Here is a 16205-nt window from a genome sequence, read left to right as displayed (position 1 = left end):
AGAAACGAAATGGATTCAGTTAAAGATGTTGTTGGATTTCAGTTTGAAAACAGTTCTGGTGTCAACTGCTATGCTAATGTAGTGGTTAACGTTGTTTTTTTTCTCCAAACTGTACTAGAACAGATTGCTGAAAATTGTGATCAAACATTTTGTTGTTTATTAAATTCTGTGTTTGAGAAATGTAGCAGTGATAGAACAAAAATACAAAGTGTTTCTGAAATTCGAAATGTTTTAGACATATGTTCTGGTCTAAATCAATTTTCACAGAATATTCAGCAAGATTGTCAGGAATTTCTAATGTATATGCTTGTTGTTTTGCAAGATGAAGGTGTAGATGTAGAAAATCTTTTTGGCCTTTCTTATAAATGGCAGCATGACTGCGACAATTGCTCCTTTTCAAGTAGTACTACAATAGACACTGAAAGATTTATATATTTGACTTTACCAGACTGCAAATCAGTGTCATTTAATAATCTAGTTAGACAAGCAAATCAAAGCATGGTCTGTACTCAATGTAAATCTGCAATGCTATCAACATTATTTATACAAACATATGGACAGTATGTCATTTTAATGTTCCAACGATGTAGACCTGATGGAACTAAATTGAAAACATTAATTAAAAATTTTGTGGCTTCTCAATTATCAATTTCAGGAAAAACCTTTACAACTGCAGCAATTATTTACCATGATGGTCCTTCGACAACATCAGGACATTACACAGCTTATTTAAAATGTCAAAAAGGATGGAAACACTGTAATGATACTCAATTGACTTTCAAACAACGTTTGCCTTCTGACTTACAAAATTCTTACCTAGTGTTCTTACAACCGAAATTTTAGGAAAGGTAATTGTCCTATGAAGATTGCAGCAGTTAATAAAACTTAGTTTGCTGTTCAAAATTACTTTCCGAGTGAGAGTGATGAAGATAATAAAAAACATGTAGTTCTCATAGAGATAGTATATGTAGATCACATAGTGTGTGTGCTGTGAGTATTATAGAAAATATTAATAAAAAGTAGGTTAGAGGTGGAAATAAAACTATTGTTTCATAATGTAAAAGATGTTGGAGCTTTTCTTTCAGAAACTCGGATAAATGAGAGATTAAGAATACTCTTGACTAATTTCCAAAGAAAAGGACTTTCCATATACTATTTGGCCTTGTGGAAAAGTAGATGGATCAAAAGTGAGTTAAGATATGTTTTTTCAAAATTTTATATTATTTATTAAAACGTTGTACGGGTTTTTTAAGCACAATCATTTTGATTGTGTTTTTTTTGCCCGCTGTTATATGATGAGTAGTATTGAAGTCACTGTTTTAAGTGAAATTCAATATATTCTGAGAACAGCAAAAATAAACCATATAACATGTTGTACAAATTCATTTGTATGTCCTATTCTTAAATATATATTATTCTCCCCTTCTCTTATGCTCACTCACCTATTTCCACCCTCTATCACTCCTCTTAACTCACCCTCACTGGCCATGTCTCACTCTCCCTCACCTCCCTTCCCTTATTCCACTTTCCTCACTTATCCTCATTCTCCACTCCTTCACGGCCCTTTCCCTCTCTCCCATCCACCACTTTCAAGCTGTCAGTCACTCTACTTCACTCCCCTTCCCCTTGTTTCCTTTCTTTGTTCCCTCAATAATTCCCCTTCTCTCACTCACCTTACTACACTTCACTCACTCCTTCTCTCATATCCTCTGTCCTCTCACATCCTCACTCCCCTTCCCTCACTCCCTCTCTCTTAGCCTCACTCTCTCGATCCTCTCACTCTCTCACTACTCTTCCATCACGCTTACTCCCTAAAACTCACACACACTCCCTTACTTACCTTTATTTGCTCTCTCACTCAGTCCCTTTCTGCCACTCTTTCCTTCACTACCTCTATGTTCTCACTCCTTCACTTCCCTTGTCTCAAGCTCACTTGCTTTTATCCTCTCTTTATTTTCCATTTTTCATCAACCTCACTGTCCATCACTCACCCTCCCTCACCCTTGTTCCCTTACTCCAGTTCCCTCAGTTATCCTCATTCATCATCTTTAACTACCCTTCCTCTTTCTCTCCTCACGCACTCACCTTTTCCCAGTCCCTTTTTTCCACTTTTCTTCCCTTTCTTCCCTTCCTTTGCTCCCTCAGTCATTTTCCTTCCCTTACTCACCTTACTGTCCTTTACTCACTCTTTCTCTCACTCCCTCTGTTCACTCATATTCTCACTTGTCTTCCCTCACTCCCTCTCTGTTACCTTCACTCCCATTGTCTCCTCACTGTCTTACAACCCTACATTCACCCTCACTCACCTTCCATGCCTCATTGTCATTAATCCACCGTTATTCACTCCTGCTTCTCTGTCACTCACTCCCCTTTCTTTACTCCCCTTTCTTCCTTTAGTTTTCCTAATGCACATTCCTTTAGTATCTTACTCACCTTCACTTCATTTCTCTCTCCTGCTCTTGTTCACTGTCACTGAATGTATCAATGTCATTATCCTTTTAGTAATTTGCTCTCTCTCTATTTCTTTTTAACTCTCTCTGACCTTCACCATTCCTTTGTGTAAAGATGAAAGGATTACCAAAAGTAGGATATTTCAAGAAAGGTATTTATTGGTCACAGCTGTACCAGGTCCTGAGTAACTGAAGATACATGGAATGTCTCAGGCAGGCAAAGCATTGTACATTCTAGATTCCGGTGACATGGGCATATGACATGGCTGATGACACGTTCCAGCCAGATCACCACAACATCTCCCTTCTTTACAAATAAACAGTACATTAGAGCAAAAAGATAATGCAAAATTAAATGATTAACACAAAGGTTGTAAAGTACTAAGTCATACAAATAAACAATATAAAACTAAGTCATGCAAATAAACAAGATGAAACATTTAAATCAAAGATTGTGGAATACTAAGTCCTGAAAATAACCAAGTACATAAAACATCAATCACGAACCCTCGTGGGTTTGCCTATATTCCTCCTACTAGTTCTGCCTACAGATAGAGGATAGGAATTTGACATTTGTTCAATAACCTGAACATCAGGAGAGACTACAGTGAGTGGAACAGCATCCTTACTGCGGACCCAATCACCCACCTTGAATTTGTCTTGAACAGGTTTCAACCTATGCGCGGCATCATAAATGTTCTTGATTCTCTTTTGATATTCTTTTACCTTAGGTCTTACAACACTAACAATATTTGACATTTGCTCATTTTTCTTTTTAAACTCCCTCAGCCAAGCAGGACAAAGTCTTGAAGTAGGAAGACGTCCTCTTAAAAGCTCAAATGGAGAAATCCCAGAGCCCGCATCAGGGGTGCATCTATAGAACCACAACATCTCTTCAACAGCTTTACCAATGTCACACTTGTTCTGGATTCCCCATTGAATGCACTCCACTAATGTGCGATTCATTTCTTCTACCTGGCCTTTGCCCTGTGGGTGATATAATGCTACACATCTATGTTTGATGGCATTATTTTCCAAAAAACTCTTCATTTCTTTAGAAATAAATTTGACACCATTGTCCGAAACAATTTCTTTGGGAAAACCTTCTCTAATGAATAAACTTTTCAAAATTGAAATTACACTGAGGGTATTGGGTTCCTCTACAAACTTCACCTCCCACCATTTGCTATAGTAGTGAAACACTACAATGGCAAACTTCATTTTTCTAGGCTGAGTACCAAAAGGGCCAATGAAATCTATTGCCAATTTTGACCAAACCGTATTTGGCAGATCAACAGGACGTAATGGATTTGGCTCTGTTTTTTCCGTTTTTTTACTTGTTGCACAAACAACACAATTGTGGACACAGGCATTGTCATCAGAGTCTACAACTTCTTTTTGACAATTTACATCCCACACAAATATTCTATTTTTTATTAACAATTCTCTTAGTGTTGCTTTACAATTGGGGGTGGGGTCGCACACTACTCACACACCAGCGGTATCGCCCCTAAGGACTATGGTAAATGTAGTTACGTGTTCCGCGATGCATCTTTTTTCGATTCTGCTTTGGCCTCTATTCTTATAAATTGTGCGTGCATGATGTTATTATTTTTTTAACTGTGTCACGTGGCCCTCCCAGCTCTGTTTTGCTTTATTTTTGTGCGCCATGTGCTTTGTCTTTCACCGTTTTTACTCCCTCCTAATTCTCCCGTAACTTTTAATACTTATTACTGCATCACATGGCCTTCCCAGGCCTCTATTCTTATTGATCATGCGTTCATGATCGTAATATTTCCTTCTGTGTCATGGGGCCCTCCCAGGCCACTTTTCTTATAAATTGAGCGTGCATGAATTTCTGTGTCGTATTTTTGAATTGCGTCACGTGCTTTGGCCTCTATTCTTATAAATTGTACGTGCATGATGGTATTTTTTTTTCTGCGTCACGTGGCCCTCCCAGCCCTCAATTGTTTCAAATTGTGCGTGCATGATGATCATTTTTCTTTCTGTGTCACGGGGCCCTCCCAGGCCTCTTTTCTTATAAATTGAGCGTGCATGAATTTCTGTGTCATATTTCTGTTGTACACCACGTGCTTTGGCCTCTATTCTTATTAATTGTGCTTGCATTAAGGTATTAGGTTTTTTACTGCGTCACTTGGCCCTCCCAGCTTTAGTTTGCTTTATTTTTCTGCTCCACGTTCTTTGTGCTTCCTCGTATGTACTCCCTCCTAATCCTCCCGTGACTTTTAATATTTATTGCTGCTTCATGTGGTCTTCCCAGGCCTCTATTCTTATTGATCGTGCATGCATGATTGTAATATTTCCTTGTGCGTCACGGGGCCCTCCTAGGCCTCTTTTTTATAAATTGTGCGTGCATGAATTTCTGTGTCGTATTTTTATGGTGCACCACGTGCTTTGGCCTCTATTCTTATAAATTGTGCGTGCATGATGGTATTATTTTTTTACTGTGTCACGTGGCCCTCCCAGCTCTGGTTTGCTTTATTTTTGTGCACTACGTGCTTTGTCCTTCATCGTATTTCTTCCCTCCTAATTCTCCCGTAACTTTTAATACTTATTACTGCATCACCTGGCCTTCCCAGGCCTCTATTCTTATTGATTGTGCGTTCATAATCGTAATATTTCCTTCTGTGTCACGGGGCCCTCCCATGACTCTTTTCCTATAAAGTGAGCTTGCATGAATTTCTGTGTCATATTTTTGAAGTGTGTCACGTGCTTTGGCCTCTATTCTTATAAATTGTGCGTGCATGATGGTATTACTTTTGTGTGTCACGTGGCCCTCCCAGCTTTATTTTGCTTTATTTTTCTGTGCGTCATTCTTTGTGCTTCCTCGTATGTACTCCCTTCTAATCCTCCCGTGACTTTTAATATTTATTACTGTCTCACATGTCCTTCCCAGGCCTCTATTCTTATTGATCGTGCGTGAATGATCATAACCTTCTGCGTCACGAGGTCTTCCCAGGCCTCTTTTCTTATAAATTGTGCGTGCATGAATATCTGTGTGCATTTTCGTGCTACGCCACGTGCTTTGTGTTTCAACGTATGTACTCCCTCCTAATCATCGTAAAACTGACTTTTAATATTTCTTGCTGCCTCACGTGGCCTATAGTTTTTTTTATGTGGTCTAGTTGGCCAATGAATGTTTTGCCCCCTGAGACTAGCATAATCTTAATTGATAATAATTGATAATAATTAATAACTATTTGTGCATTTGTGGGACCCCACTCCTGTGCTCAAAGGTGGTACGTCAATCTGGGAAAACTGTTTGTAATGCTTCACCGTTACGCCTACATGGTTATGCCCCGTGGGTCTTCTTCATTTCCTTACTCTTTTCTGTTTGTCCCTCAGTGTGGCCTTTTTAATGCCAGTGTTTTTTTATCCTGTCTGTTGGCTGCACAGTTGCTGGATTTGTAACCTTGGCACTATGGTGTTTGTTAGACTTGGCCCTTTTCCCCCATAATTTTTCGCTTTTCGCCATCCTAATGTAGGATGTCTCCTCCATGGTAAAGGTCACTGTATAGGCCATGTGAGGTATGAGATGCCCTTTGTAATGTGATATTGTCATGCAATAGTGTGTGCACTGATTTAACCCCCATTGTAAACATGTACCCTGATGAAATGCTATTTTTAAAATGGATGCCATGGTTGTGCGTTGTACACATGTTAGTTACAAAATGGCATTTACGCTTTGTTTATGTGCAGGAAGGAACTCCTTCCTGCACATAAACAAACCTTCCCTGCCTGCGGTGGTGTTATGTTGTAAAACTTATCGTCATTGCAGGTGGAAACGCTAGGCTACACCATATCCTTGGTAATATGGTGCAGCCTAGCATTTCCGAAGTGGCGAAGACAGGCATTAAGCCAAGGCGGCTAACACCTCTCTTCGCCACTTTGTTGCTAATATGCCCCCTAGAGCTTCTGGATTATGTAAGCCGTAATGTGTATCCTGATGGTTTCAGTAAAGTCCAGAAGCATGGATTGCGTAGACTGTCTAAAAAATTCACTGTTGGCGGTAGTATAATTTTTTCAGTATTGATTGATCATTGCAATGTGAAATTTAGAGTATTCCAATGTGTATTTTAATCTACAAATGTATGTGATATGTATTTACACATACATTTACTTGTTGAATACTTGTTAAAAACATGAGATCTATTTTTTGCTAAGCTAATTTAAAAAAAGCAGATTTGCAGAAGCAGACAAAGCAGAATATTGAGGTTGCTCAGGAAAATCAGAAAGAAAAATATAGAAAGAGAGTTTCAAAGAAATATAAGCCGTGCCCCTTCAGCGAAGGAGAATTAGTGCTTTTAAAAAATTGCAGGCAAACAACGAGGAAAGGAGGGATTTTGGAGCACAACTTTACTGGACCCTACAATATTTCCAAAATGGAAGGAAAGCGTGCAAAGTTAGTCATTGGTAGCAACATGCCTTTACGTTCAACTGACATGTTGAGGCCTTATAAATCGAGCGTCAAAGATAATCTATTATAGGGTACCTTTTTTATGTAATGGCACATAATTTGGATGTCTAGAGTACTTGCTGGACCTGTCATCCGCGTTCGACACGGTGAACCACGAACAAATTATAGACCGGATGAAGAACAGAATGGGTCTAGAGGGCACAGTCCTTAACTGGTTCAGCTCCTTTCTTAGGAACAGATCACACAAATGTATGGTCAACCAAACCCTTTCTGGCCCAACAAATAATACAATAGGAGTTCCACAGGGATCAACGCTCTCACTGGTGCTATTCAACCTATACGTTGAACCACTCACTGAAATACTACAAAAAGCAAACATAGCTTTCCACATGTATGCGGATGACACCCAGTTGTACATCAAGGTTGCATCAACAGAAGAGGTTAAGACCATGAATCATGCACTATCAAGAACCCTCCAATGGCTAACCAAGAATCACCTGAAACTAAACCCACAGAAAACCGAATTCCTACTGATTACACCACATAAAAGAAAACTAAATTCAACAGAATGGACCAACCTTATCACTGCTCTAAACTGTACTCCAAAGATTGTAGATTCCACCACGTCACTGGGAATTACCCAAGATAAAAACCTGAATATGTTAGCACATATTAATACAATGGCAAAAAACGCCAGGTTCCACTTGAGCTATTTGCGAAAACTTAAACCTTTCCTGAGCAAAACAGATCTTAAAACCGCAGTACAAGCACTGGTCATATCAAGGATCGAATATGGGTGCACTCCCCTGGCTGGTCTCCCTAAGATCTCAACTTCCCCATTGAAAGCTTGTCTTAATGCAGCCACAAGGCTGATAGCGGGATAAAAAAAATTCGACCACATCTCACCTCACCTGAAAATGCTAAACTAGCTGCCGTTAGAAGCAAGAATTCAATTCAAATTGGCATGCATCACTCATAATGCAATTCACCACAAAACTCCAGGTTACATGGCCCAGAAACTTACGCCATCCGGAGGTAACCGACCTTCTAGGAGCAAATCAGACTTTCTTTTGGAACCGGCTCGATTCTGCAAGAAAAAGACATATGACCGATCATTCTCAGGAGCAGCACCAAGAATTTGGAATGCACTCCCACCAAACATCAGAAGAATTACATCCATTGCAACCTTCAAAAAGGAAGCAAAATCATACTATATGAGCAAATTTCTTCCATAAGGACTATATGGGAGGCCTGCTATCTATAAACTGCCCAACTTTATTACTGAATGTGTATATGTCTATATGCTAAACTGAAGTGTAAAACATTATAACGGATGAAACACTATTTTAAAGAGCTATGCCACACCACACTGGGTCATGATCAAAGATGATCATGTATTTTAACTGCGCCATGGCAACTGTATTATTGAATGTATATATGTCTATATGCTAAACTGAAGTATGAAACATTAACGACTGATGAAACGCTACTGTAAAGCGCTCTGATACCCTACACTGGGTCATGTTCGCGCTATAGAAACCACCTCATAAATAAATAAATAAATAAATAAATAAGTCTAAAAATATGTATTTGGTATGTAATGTAATAAAGTTTTTTATGATTGCCTTTTTAACTCTTCAGGTACCTTTTGACAAAATGGACACTGTTCTTTGCCTGACAAATATTGCCTGTCACTGAGTGCAACTTTTTATACATTTATCAATCTATTTTGAAAGTTCTTGTTGGAAAATATTACTGGTTGTAATATTCTAAATTGGCCAAAAACTATTTTTCAAATATTTCAAATGCTAATATTTCTAAATGATTTTGTAATGTATCTACAGCACTCCTCTTTACCATATAATGTAAACCCCACATACTAAAAATCTAATTTCTATTTTGTTTTTTTACAGATTTTGAAACCTTTAAGCAAGACAATATTAGTTCATGATTCACTGAGCAGCAACTTTGGGACCTATCGAGACTTTTTACTAAATTGGAGGTAACCTTTCCCTAAAAAAACTCATTGATCTCTTTTTTATTTCTTATAGTGCATAATTATAAAATTGTCAATACGATTTCTCTTCATGAAATTAAACATAGTGAAATATTTAACATAACCATTCGTACATCTGTAAAGTGTTTTCCTACAGCAATTGAAGCGTCCCGACTATAAACAATGGCAGTTAACCGTAGAATGTAACCAAAAGCAGCAGGACAGCTACAATTGTGGTGTATTTTACACGTTTATAATGATACTTCCAATATGTTTTTTTAAACCTTAATTTGATGAACGTACATTACTTTGTTAACAGTTTACTTATTTTAAAAAGTTTTAAATAGGAAAAAGGGATTATAGGAATGACATTTGTCAACGCCTACTGACTGCGTCCATTGTGCCTGTCGGAAGCATATACCTATTCACATATGATTTTGTCTGACCACTTGTATTGTCCTAACGCAGTTGCTCTGAAACCTATGATTGCTTTTCAACCCCAAACCTTTTGACATTAATTGTTTTTATGTAAATTAAAATTCAGGTTGGACTTTTGCTCAACATATACATTTGTTGTTATGTGATCAGTTTACAGAATGTTACATGATTCAGCAGCCCGTTGCCCAGATTTTTACTAATGAAATATTTCTCGGGAATAAGCGACTGAAAATTGCAATGGTCCTAATGGAGTCATCAGGTTTGACTTTAACATTTCAATGATAAATAAGGTGTCACGCTCTAGTGTTGTCATGAGGATTGGATTATTCGGTATTTTGTTTTGTCATAGAAAGTTTTTATAGATAAAGGCTGTTGGACTTGGCCCTTTCCCCGGAAATTTTTTGCTTTTCCCTTCCCCTAATTCAGGATGTCCCCCCATTGTAAAAAAGTTGTATAGGCCCTGTGAGGTTGAGATGCCCTGTGTATTATTAAAATCAATGCTAGGTGCAGGTGCTCTCTACCTTCAACATGGCTGCCATAGGCCCCTGCTACTGCAGCGTGGTCTTGTTAAAGCGCATTCTAGTTGCCAGGAGCTGGCAGGGACCCCAAACATTGTTGCCATTCCAGCCTGCCTTGCCTGCCCACAGTTAGAGTAGGGAAGCTCCTGGCACCTTCTAGAATAGGGGCAGAGCCTATTTTTGTGGCCTTAGAGGGTGGTCACCTGACCTGGGCCTATATAAGGAAAGGGAGGGAAACTATCCAGTCAGTTGGGGCATCACTGACCTGGGGGACCCATGCAGGAGATTTAGGCGGTAGGGCCTAGTCAGGAACTTATGCCACTGACAAGCCTTCAACTCAACCCCCCCTTCTTAAGAAACAACTCATCAAGGGCGCAGGACCATCTAGCGCCAAGAAGACTCCTTGCCTGTACTACAAAGGACTGCTGAAGGACCCCCCAGGTACAGACCTGTGTTCACTTCCCCCCCCAACCTGGGCTCCTGTGCTGTCCTCCCTGTCCTGTGTGAACTGCCTGAATTGACTGTGCCGCCTATCCAGCGCTCCCCTGCTGTGGCCCCTGTAGAGCGCTGCACTGCCTAGACCGGCTGTGGTCCCGAGAACTGCTAGGTGCAAGCTAGCGCTGTAATTGTGGCCCGGAGCGCAGCCTCCACGAATTCCTGTCAGGCCACGAGCGCCCCGCAGGCCGCGCTAGGCCCTGAAGGAATCTTCCCAGCTCACATGACGGGGGCGTCGTCACCAATCCCGCCCGCCGCGCTCCCATTGGGCCCTGTCATCGCGCCCTGCAGGCCACGCTGCAATTGGCGGCTGCGGACGTGCCTCCGTTGAGCCTCGCCCCAGATTGGTCCCCGGGCCGGGAAGCCACGAGAGGCCCGGGAACAGCCTGTTGGGACCACGGAAGGCTCAGAGAAAGAGCCAGGGCCCCTACCTGTCAGCGCCGGCCCCCGAAGGGCCGGGAATCGATCGGGAGGCCGCAGGAGGCCTCTTCACCATCTGCAGCTGCTCCGCAAGGGGCCGTGGGCCCGAAGAGTAAAGGTAAACCCCTGGGGGAGGGCGGAGGACCGGAGTAGACGCGGGGCCTCCCAGGAGGGGACAGGAGGCCCCGGAACCGCCCCTCCCCTTGGGGAAACTGTTGTTGGGCCCCGTTGGCCCCTAAAAGGCCCATACGAATACTGTAGACTGGGCAAGAGCCTCATGAAGCATTGAGTAACTTTGAGACAGAGGGGGCTACAGCTGGCCAAAGAAGCGTTTTACATTTAAAGAAGATGTTTGACCTCTAATGAAATGTTTTACATTGTGAGAAGTGTTATATTCTCATTTAATGCCCTGTTTATTCCTGCAGCTAGGAAATGTTACGGCTGAGTAAGACAGCGTTTCTCCTTCGAATGAAATGCACAAGAAGTTAATACTGTAGTGAATCTGTAATTGCCCTAATGATTTGGCAGCCGTGGTTTCAGTTCTAGGTGTGTGGCATTGATGATGAAATGTTCTTTGCTCCCCTCATGAAATGTACTGTTGACATGGTTATTTACATGTAGAGATGGTTATTGGTGCTTGCTGCAATGGTATCTGAATGACTTTATAAAGAATTTCTTGCAGGTGCTGAGTAAGAGCAGGACTATTGCAAAGCTTATGGTTATCTAATATTTAATATTTATTCAGTACAGTATTTATTGCCGAGTGATGAAACACATGTATTTTTAAAGGGAGCTAATAAGTTATTCAAACTGCGAATTTTTGATTACCTTGATTCTAATCTTATATAAAAGCTTATTAATTTGAATCAAACGTAACTGGTGTGGTCTAAGTCCTTGTGTGCACTTATTGTCTCAGTGGATGCGTGTGTTGTGTAGTCACTTAACACCTGAGCTTTCGTGTGCCTTACATGTGAACACATCTAACATGGGCTTCGATTGGAATTCATAGAGCATATTATCAAGGCCATTATCGCCGCTTTATCGGCAGTTTCCTGCCGATAAAAGTGGCGATAATATATCGCCTGTCCTTGATAATATGCCCCAAAGAATCATGCAGGATATATTACAAAATAGGTTTTGTATTGTTAGCATTGCTGTTATGATGCGCTAATGTACATCTTTTTTACATTTAGAGTCTGTTGAAAAGTATTGTGTGTCTGCAACAAAGATGGTTCATCAATTTATATGCAAAACTTAAGGGTTAATACCCTCAATGACTCTAGACGGTGAAGATCAAAAGTAACTGATATAAGTACTTGGGGTATTTTGGTGTCATTACGTCTCCAGTTCACACTTGTCTGATGCAGGGTGTATGTTAGTATGACACAGATAACTGAGGGAATTCCAAGGGTCTTTACTCTTTTCAGAGTTGTGTCCACCATGTTGGTTAGCTGGCTATGTACCCTTCCTAGTAATGGGCTCATTACCACTTTCCCACTGATTGTAGACAGGTCACTATGTTGTATGTAATACCTTTAAGTTATCATACCAAAAAGCTATTGACCTTTAAACAATGCAATGTTAATAACAAGTTATTTTTCACTATCTTCCCAACAGGCCCAATGTTTAGAATGCCGCAGATGGTTCCACCTTGAATCTATCAAAACTAATGTAACATCCTGGTTACCTTTGACTGGTTACAAATGTACCAAATGTATGTATTAAGAAAGTAAAGATGTAATCGCATGCAAGATGTCGAATTAGATGTTCTGCATACTCCTGTCATCTAGTGTTGTGTCCGGATTATCATAAGAAGTAATGTTGAGACACACTCCCTTCAGCTGTCACGTCTTACAAAATCCTTTAAGAGGTGGGCCAGAATTCCTTTAACATTCCTACTTAATTTTCTGTTTGAAATCGAGCAACTATTTGGCTAAGGTGTTGAAACATAAATTTAATTCTTCCTCCTCTTTGAAGGTCAACAACCAATACCGCTCATTAACACGATATTGTTCAATGATAGTCTAAGAAGTAGAGGTAAATCCACTATCTCTAAGGTAGATGTCTGACAGTAGAATCTAGAATATAGTTACACCACTATTGCATGGTTATAATCCAAAAGGTGTGTTTAGAGTGAACAAAAAGAACAATCATACACATTTTATTCTGGACAGTATTGCTTCTACACGCCCCTTCACTTCTTTCTTCCATACATTCAAACATGTTTTTTGGGTTTTAGATGCATAGTCTTTCAGATCTGTATATCTGTAATGTAAAACAAGCGTACTTTCACCTGTTTTCTTTTATCACTGACATATATAAACACATCAGTAACTGCTATGGCAAGCCTTTACAATCTTGAAGGCAGAGTGCTGGATTTTCTGTGACAGGATGCCCATACAGGAGCATGCTAAGTTTTCTTTGCCTGCATGGAAACATGTAGTTTAAGCTGTCAAACACTTTGGAATGCTACCCTCCCACCAGTCCAAGAGGCGGAGGTAGAATTCAACCATTCCTCAAACAATAGAATTGGATGCCACTAAGTACAAAGTGTTTCTGTATTATGTAAGCCCTAATGTGTCACAAAAAACAGTTTTCATTGTACACCTTATTCAGCATCCACACAATCAAACACACCTACCTGCTGCCTTTGTTGTCTGCAGTTGCCGATTAATTTTCTAATGCTAATGACAGACCCTGGAAAGGGGACGGTATTGTTATTTTTCAATCCTATCAACCAGAATCCAGAGTGTGTACTTTGTGCACTTGTTTGCTTCCTTAGATGTGGTAGCCGTTTCTTAGGCTCCCACTGTGGAATTCGACTCCCAGTCTGTGCAATGGACTGGAAAACCAAACACCCACTTTCCTGACAAGGCAGTGGGTAGTTAGCGCTTTTGCTGCCCTTGTTATTTTTTACCTTATTCAGCATCCACTCACTGAAACACACTGTAATTCTAGAAATCCTCAAACTCCTTCTCAGGGGTCTTACCAATAAGTAGTCCATTCAAAAGCAGCAAAGAAATCAACAGAGAATCTGAAATATGAAAAGACATCTTTATTACAATTAATTGTGAGGCTACGTCGCCCAGTCACACCTAAAGCAACTGAATGAGGCAGCCTGCTGAATGGTCTCAGCACAGACCTTTTATATCATTTATTATGCCCTAGGCACACATTTTCTCTTTGAAGTACATTATTGTTGGTCACTCCCAGGACGTGCACACAAAGCACTGTATGATGACAAACCCACTTTCAAGATAAGTCCAGGCCATAAACAATGTCCACATAATGCGTACATTCTCTAGCTGACAAGGCCGGATAAACCCAAAACAGTAAGATCACAGCCCATGTCATAAATAGCTCGTGGAGGCAGGAACAGGAACAGATGGAAGTAAGATAGGCATGTTTGTGTGTAGTAAATCTTTACAATGTCCTGTGCTCTGATCTATATTCTTGATCAGCTAAAGGGCAGGAACTGGCTTGGCAAGGTTAGCCTCAAGCAACAGGGTCAGCTTTCGCCAGGTCATGCAGGAGTCAGCACAAACCCATGCTAAGGTTATGTCCTTAAATACTTGCTCTGCCACAGTGAGGGCCTACTGTAAGGCCAATCCACAAAATGGCTGCTATGCACAAGATGGAACCCGAGGGTTCAGAACAAAACCTTCAAATACACAGTGAATCCATTGGTGTAACATGGCGAAAACACTTGCACTTGCTGAACTCACTGTTTACGGTCTGCTGTTACCAAATTCATAACAGAATCATGATATTTAAAACACAGGTTCAGAATTCAAGGAACCACAGACCATCCTTTTGCCCTTACATAGGCAATCACTCAGTCTATATCTGCAACTGTGCCCAAAGTCTATTATAAGCCTCTTTGGAAGGCTTCTATTGTCGATCAAATCCACTTCCATTGTCTTCTTCCGCGTTGGGCCTCTCGATTCAGGCCTTTTCATGAGAAAAAGTACTGCTTAGTTGGAGTGCCCTCCTGGCAAACACCCCCAGCTCACTCGAAAGTCTCAATGTCTCAAAACAATGCACCAGTGTCTCTTCTTTGTGGCAGACACTACAAATGATGTGCTCTTCATTGATCATGGGCACAAAACATCTCGTGCAGATCCAAGCACTACTGAGAAACAATCTCTCAAGATCAGCAGCACTTTCAGACTCCAACACTCATTATTTAGTGTCAGAGGACGCTCAAGCTGCTCTCTCATGGGCACCAGAATATAGTGCCTTTCGTCGGAGCAAAGGGAAAAGAGGTGTGTGTGTGGCCAAAACTCGGGCCAAGGGCTCAAGGGACTGTACACTGTCAGAGGTTTCCAGCACATAACAGGTAGAAAGCTCAAACAAACAGAAGCTCTCATTCTGTGGCAAACAAGGAACCAGCCCTTTTTTTTTGCAACGCCTTCCGATGAAGCAAATGTCTTGCTTGGGAGGTACCATTGACGGCACGCTGATGATCGCTGTCCAGCCTCGCGACTTTCTGGTTGCAGGAATTGTAGAGCCAAGAAGTCTGTCATTCATCTGTAACGGTCACTGATGGGGAGTGGGCTTAGTCTCGATCACAGGTCTGCAGGGTATCACTCTTCCTTTGACTCTGGAAGATCCCGCAGAACCTAGTGATATAGGAAATGTAACACAATTGTTAGTTTCCTTCAAATCAAGCACAAAAAACAGTTCATGGGTTTTAACAAGGTGGCCTGCAATCTGCAAGGGAGTGGCAATACGCCATGGAAATCTAAATGGATGTCCTCACACAGTGGCATTGTCTAATGGGGTAAATACATATTTTCCTCAATGATTCCTAAATTCCTTATCTAGAACATCTCAAATAGAGAAATGACATAATACAGATTATCAAGGACATGAAGAAAAGTCCCTTTAAAAAATGTGCATCAAGTGCACTATGCAATACAAAGGCTAATGATCAAATGTGCAGACAAAAAGACAAGAACTAGAGAGTCCTGGTATTTGCATGATTAGAACACATCTGATCCCACCAAAAATTAAAGCAGCAGGAACAGAAGACAACTGAAAAATTAAAATAGACATTGAAAATTCGTCATGTTCAAAAGGTAAACTTAAGATATCTCCTATCGAGATGGAAAACTTGTCTTACTATAATATTGGGTCAGTTAACCAGTCTATCACTACCCCGACAGTCAGTCTGAAAAAACATTGAAGTAGGCCTGAGGAAAATTCTTGAAAACCAGTCTGGTGATACAAAAGGGAATTATACTTAACATGGGGGGGTCCCTGATACATCACTGCAGTCTAGAAGTGTGAACATAAACAATACGCCCATAATAAAAAATGGGCTGACTGGTGAAAGGAATATGGAAAAGGGAAATGGAACTAGGACACAACTAAAATCCCCAATAACTAAGCATGATGCGACATCGGTCAGGGGAGAAGCAACAAAAGAAAAATCTATAGAAAGAACA

General features: G+C 40.6%; 1 long non-coding RNA gene across 3 annotated transcripts in view; it reads left to right on the top strand.

Annotated features, from left to right (window-relative positions):
* Positions 1-16205, top strand: part of LOC144807731 (uncharacterized) — a 423118-nt gene that overhangs the window by 224451 nt on the left and 182462 nt on the right. For 2 of the 3 annotated variants that reach the window (XR_013606400.1, XR_013606402.1), the window contains exon 5: positions 8802-8890. This is a non-coding gene — a long non-coding RNA (uncharacterized LOC144807731). Of the gene's footprint in view, positions 1-8801; positions 8891-12372; positions 12592-16205 lie in introns of those variants that run through there. The other variant, XR_013606401.1, reaches the window with a different exon arrangement.

The sequence above is a fragment of the Lissotriton helveticus genome, chromosome 1_2 (assembly GCF_964261635.1).
Source record: "Lissotriton helveticus chromosome 1_2, aLisHel1.1, whole genome shotgun sequence".
NCBI lineage: Eukaryota > Metazoa > Chordata > Amphibia > Caudata > Salamandridae > Lissotriton > Lissotriton helveticus.
This window is presented reverse-complemented; position numbering and strand designations above follow the sequence as displayed.